The sequence below is a fragment of the Myotis daubentonii genome, chromosome 2 (genome assembly GCF_963259705.1).
Source record: "Myotis daubentonii chromosome 2, mMyoDau2.1, whole genome shotgun sequence".
Taxonomy (NCBI): Eukaryota; Metazoa; Chordata; class Mammalia; order Chiroptera; family Vespertilionidae; genus Myotis; species Myotis daubentonii.
In genome coordinates this window covers 54,655,176-54,661,180 of record NC_081841.1, presented here as the reverse complement: position 1 = coordinate 54,661,180, position 6,005 = coordinate 54,655,176, and the positions used below count along the sequence as shown (strand labels likewise).

At 46.7% G+C, this 6,005-nt stretch overlaps 1 protein-coding gene across 1 annotated transcript in view; it reads right to left on the bottom strand.

The window, feature by feature from the left end:
- Positions 1 to 5,268: 5,268 nt before the first annotated feature.
- Positions 5,269 to 6,005, bottom strand: part of NCKAP1L (NCK associated protein 1 like) — a 43,679-nt gene continuing 42,942 nt past the window's right edge. Inside the window, exon 32 of the mRNA XM_059683147.1 lies at positions 5,269 to 5,823. The gene's annotated coding sequence lies outside the window, so the exon portion shown is untranslated. The remainder of the gene's footprint in view (positions 5,824 to 6,005) is intronic.

The following is a 6,005-nucleotide window of genomic DNA, read 5'->3' as shown; positions in this document are numbered from 1 at the left end:
CAGGACTTCGCTGTGGGTGCTGCGTGGGTCCTCTTGTTGTGCGTTTTGAGTTTCTGTGTACGTGCGTGTGGGTTTCATGTATTCACATGTGCCTAGCGTCCCGTGTGAGGGGGGTCGGGACTGGAGTCTGCCTCTCCCTGCCTTGGGAGGGGGGGTGTGGCCTGGCACTCTGGCCGAGTGAAGCCACCACCATCAGAACCCAGCCCCAGACCAGGCTCCCTTTGGGCTCCAGTCTTTGAAGAGAAAAGTTCAGGGTCTGCCTGAGTTGCCCGGTATCCCACTCCTTTTTGCGGTTAGCTTTTTTCCATTTGCTTCGTCTTCCTGACATGTCCTCCTCGCTGTGGCCTTCCTGCTGGTGTCTAACTTCCCTCCTGGCCGCGGAAGTTTCTCCAAAGTTTAAAGCTTTCCAGAGAGAATCCACCAGCGCAGACAACACCACATCTTCTTTTGGTTAAATATAACTCCCTGAGGGCCGGGAAATCACTCCCAATCGTTCGTCTCAACCCCCCTGTCGCCTTTCCAGATTATTTCCTCTTATTCTGTCTTCAGTGAAAGAAATCTAGTGGCTGGGGGCCCAGCACAAAACAGCCTCGCTGACCACAACACTTTTAGGAAGCAGGACCTGGAATTTGAACTCAAGACTTTGTAACAGGACAAAGCCTCTTCCATCCAGCCGAGCCCTACTCTGGACTCTGGCAGGAACTACCTCAGCATTCCTTAGAATTGTTCCCCTTAATGACCACCTGCTTTGGCATTGGGGGAAATCCTATGGAAACAGAAGGTGGAGATGTATGCACTAACTAGTCCAGGATCCCAGGGTGTGAGTTTTAATTCCAAAAACTCTGGAAGGAGGGGTGATCAGGAGAAGATCTTTACTCCATTCTAAATATCAGGTAGAGGCTCCCCACTTCCCAAGCAATGGAGTAGAAAAAAGAAAAAAAAAAAAAAACAGAAGTGAAGGGACAGAGTGAAGACTCCCAACATTCAAGAACTGCCTTTTAGGCAATTAGGTTAGGCCAGGCCTTCAGGTCTGGCAGGACTGAAAAGTATCAGCAGAACCAGCTCCCAGAAGTACACAGACAGCAGGAGATGGCAGAGTCAGAGGGAGAAAACTCTGAAAGAATACCGGGACTCCCCCCTCTCTGTCCATCTAACTTCATCACACACACACCCTTCCCCTCCTTGCCAGGAACAGTGCCAGCCAAGACATAGCTGCATCTGAGATCCCAGTCAGACTCCTACACAATCCAATTCTCAATATTTGAGAGTAATTGCAGTCCTTATCAATTGAAAAAGAATGGGCTGGCACCCTGGCCAGTGTGTTTCAGTAGTTACAGCAGCAGCCGGCACATTGGAGGATCTCCGGTTCGATTCCTGGTCAAGGGGCACTACCTGGGTTGCAGGTTCAATCCCCAGCCCCAGTTGGGGCGCATGGGGGAGGCAATCAATCCATGTGTCTCTCTCACATGTATGTTTCTCTCTCTCTCCCTCTCCCCCCCCCCCATCTCTCTAAAAATCAATGGAAGAAATATCCTCGGGTGAGGATTAACAAGAAAAGAAAATTAGGATTAGAACTAAAGAGAATCCCAAATTAAGCAGGTATTTTTACATCAACACAGTGGTATATCCCACCCTGGCTCTCCCAGGCCTCCATCTTCTAACACATTTTAAGAAAAGAAAAATTTGCACACCCCCAAAAGTTACTGTAGCCCTGCCAGCGTGGCTCAGTGGTTGAGCATCAACCTATGAACCAGGAGGTCACCGTTCAATTCCTGGTCAGGGCACATGCCTGGGTTGGGTGTTTGGGGGCTTGATCCCCAGTGTGTGGCATGCAGGAGACAGCTGATCAGTGATTCTCTCTCATCATTGATGTTTCTATCTCCCTCTCCCTCTCCCTTCCTCTCTGAAATCAATAAAAATATAATTATTTTAAAAGTCACTTGTAAAAGAGACTTTAGACTCCATCTAACTTCCTTCATTTAACGAATGGGAAAACTAAGCCCAGAAAAATTATGCGGTCCCACAGAGAGTACGCAACAAAGCCTGGGTCAAGTCTCCCAACCTTTTTCTAGTGCTTTTCCATTCTGTGGCTCTTTCTCTTTCTCTAGTCACCATTCCTGGTGTCTAACCTCAACCTCATTCCTCTTGCAATCCAATCCTATTTCTGTCTAACCTTCCTCTAGACCAGCGGTTCTCAACCTGTGGGTCGCAACCCCTTTGGGGGTTGAATGACCCTTTCACAGGGGTCGCCTAAGACCATCGGAAAACAGATATATAATTACATATTGTTTTTGTGATTAATCACTATGCTTTAATTATGTTCAATTTGTAACAATGAAATTGGGGGTCACCACAACATGAGGAACTATATTAAAGGGTCGTGGCATTAGGAAGGTTGAGAACCACTGCTCTAGACAAGATTATATATATATAATCTATTCATATATATATATATGAATATATATATATTCCATTCATAGGCTTAAAAGTCCTGCTATTCTTCTCTCCCTGTCTTTTCCTCCTGTCCCCTGCCCCCACTTTTCCCAGGCTCCTCTGCCCAACCTCCTTCCTCTCCTTTTCCGCTTTCCAACTGCTCCTGCCCCTGCCCCTGCCCCTGCCCCTTGGAGACCGTGCCTCCTCGCTCCCCTAACCCACAATCCCTCCCAACAAGCTTTGAGTTTGATAGAGACCAAAAATGACATTTTGGCAGTGGTGACGGATGGATGTGATCTGCCTCCTACGGGAATGCTATTTCAAGGGGAGCCCTCACAATCCTCTCCTTCCAAAGTGACAAAAGAAAAGCCTGCTCCTCAATCTCTCCAGAGCTGCAAACTCAGCTCAAGTTAACTTCTCACTTCCTCAACCTGCAAGGTGGCCTGCTGCTCCAGCTCCCTGTGCAGGTGGGAGGGAGCGTGCTTGACAACTCCTTGAAGTGTGGGAGCTGCGGGGGGATTCATCTTCACCTCCTTTGATGACAGGTACTTAGGAGGAGCAGGAGGCCCTGTGGGGAGGAGGACTGGAAGAACACTCTTCCCCCCAACCTCGTGAGTGCATCTCAACCATGTGCCAGCTTCTTCTCAAAGTGAAACTTTGTTGGAGAAGAACTGATACAGGCATGAGGACCTAAGGTTAAGGAAGTCTTGACTTGAGCTGGGATCTCCCTCTCCCAAGTACAGCTCAAACCGCAGCTGTTCTCTACCTCCTGGGCAGAGTGCCACAAGATAAACCCCCTTGTCCAGGCCGCAGACCCACTGCATTTAGAGGCTGCCCTCGCCTGCCCAATGGACTGAACACCATCGTGTCTTTAATGCCCGAAGGAATGGGAGCTCCTCTGCAAGCATCTCACCAACAGGCCTGGTAGGAAGGATAATTCCCTCTCATTGCTGCAAACAAGTTAATGGAGATTGTAATGAAAACACTGCACTAATGAAAACGCTGAGGCTACAGCCTACTCTGCCTGCAAGACAAGCAATCAAGGTCAGAATTTCCCCCCCCGATACTCATGCCTCAGTTCCTTTTAGGCCTGAACAAAGCAAGCTGGGATCTGAGAGCAGAAAGCAGTTGACAGTTGATTGTGTCCTAGGCTGCAAAGGGTCAGAGACCATCCTGGCCTTTCTGGAAAGCAAACTGCCTAAAGTGCTGAGAGGTCCTGTTAGCTCGAGGCATTCATCTTTTGTTTCCAGAGGTTACGGCCATCTTGTCCTAACCTTCTCCTATGTTTGCTTGTTCTAGGGTCTCTGGATGCTAACAACTAAGTCTTCCCAGAATAAGAGGCAGTCTGGGCAGGGAGAAAAGGTCTAGGACTGAGTATCAGACTCAGCTCCCAGGTCTAGGTGTACGGCTAACCATGACCTTCATTAAGTCACTTAACATCTCCGAATCTGTTTACCGGCCTGAAATAAGGAAGCCTCCCCTGGCTACCTTGCAGACATATGATAAGGATGCAAGAACACTTTGAAAAAGTATATGTGGTAGGGAAATGTAGTGTAGTTATATGTTTATAAAGAGAGATGATGACAAATGACATTTTCGAAAAGGGGAAAGATTTGTGTTGCCAGGGGTCCGGGAAGGGGAAGAGGCTGCAGGAGGGAAGTGCGTGTTATTATAAAAGAGCAACATGAGGGATCCTTGTGGTGTTGGATCTGTTCTGTATCTTGATCAAGGTGGTGGATACATGAACCTACACGTGAGACAGCTGTACAGAACTACATACACACAGAGAAATGGGTAAAGCTGGGGAGGTCTGAATAAGCTCAGTGGATGGTGTCACTGCCAATATCCTGGTTATGATAGTATACTATCGTTTTTGAAAAATTTTACCATTGAGGGAAACTGGTAAAGATACACAGGATCTCTCTGCATTAGTTCATTGGATTAACTATTTCAATATAATTTTTTAAAATATATTTTTATTGATTTCAGAGAGGAAGGGAGAGGGAGAGAGAAACATCAATGATGAGAGAGAAAATTGATTGGCTGCCTCCTAAACGCGTGTGGCCCCCACCCCCACCCCGCCCACTGGGCGTGTGCCCTGACCGGGTATCAAACTGCAACCTCCTGGTACATAGGTTGATGCTCAACACTCAGGCACGCTGGCAGGGCTCAATATAATTTTTAATTTAAAAAATAAAAGATATTATGTCCACCCTCTATTCCCCTGCGGCAATTTGTGTTTGGTCCTCTGCGAGGCTCCTTTTAAGCAGTTCCACATGTAGATGAAAAGGGGGTCTCCGTCTCCTCGAGATGGTGACCCCAGCAGAGACATGTGTGTAAGAGAGGCTGTTCAGATACTTTTGAGCCTTCTCTTCCTCATCAACTTTGCCCTCAGTCTCAGTAGGCCTGACCCTGAATCACTCCTACAGTGGTTCTCAACCTTCTGGCCCTTTAAATACAGTTCCTCATGTTGTGGCCCAACCATAAAATTATTTTCGTTGCTACTTCATAACTGTAATGATGCTACTGTTAGGAATCGTAATGTAAATATCTGATATGCAGGATGGTCTTAGGCGACCCCTGTGAAAGGGTCGTTCGACCGCCAAAGGGGTCACGACTCACAGGTTGAGAACTGCTGCCTTAGAACATAATGTCCTTTCCACTGCAAGGAAGGACAACTTGCTGAGGCAGGAAGCAGGATCCGCTGTTGCTTCTATCCTAAAGAGCAGGCAGTTGTTGCTAAGAAAAACTGGGATACTGATTATAGGTGCCAAGTTTTAAAAGTATGGACTAAGCCTGGGTCTCGAGAAATAAAAATCAAACATGCATACAAAGTCCAAAAACAGCTATTAAATAGCTTTAATAAAAGCCAGATGGTTTTGCTGAAAATCAATAATTGCTTCCCTTTTATCGGGGAAGTCTGAACACGACCCTGATTAATCAACTAGTTAATTATTTGCCATTCCAACCACTCTACACCTGTGACATCTATGATCTGTTGCTCCAGCCTCCCTGGCAGTGGGTGCACAGAAGTGATGCAATGGAGGCCAGTGTTTCCTGCCATGGGGTTAACCAAATCTAGTTTAGTGCTATCTTGAACGCCCCAGGCTTTGTGACACTTGAAATTCTAATTAGGGCAGAAAAGGGCTAAGTTGAAACAGCTTGTACTCCCTCAAGTATACCCACTCTACGGGCTCTATAACCTAATGAGGTCTGTGAAATTTAAGATGTAGAAGAGAAATCCCTGCCTGGAGCAACAGCTGTACCCAAGACGACAAGGGGATTTGGGTTAAATCAGTCCCTCCAGATAGGAAGAAGAGTACCCCAAATGGTCCAGGAAGGAAACCACATGACTCTGATCCAATTTGTTGTCATGTGACCTAGAACTACCTAGACCAGGGGTGGGCAAACTTTTTGACTCGAAGGCCACAATGGGTTCTTAAACTGGACCAGGGGGCCGGAACAAAAGCATGGATGGAGTGTTTGTGTGAACTGATATAAATTCAAAGTAAACATCATTACATAAAAGGGTACGGTCTTTTTTTTTTTTTTTTTTTTTTAGTTTTATTCAT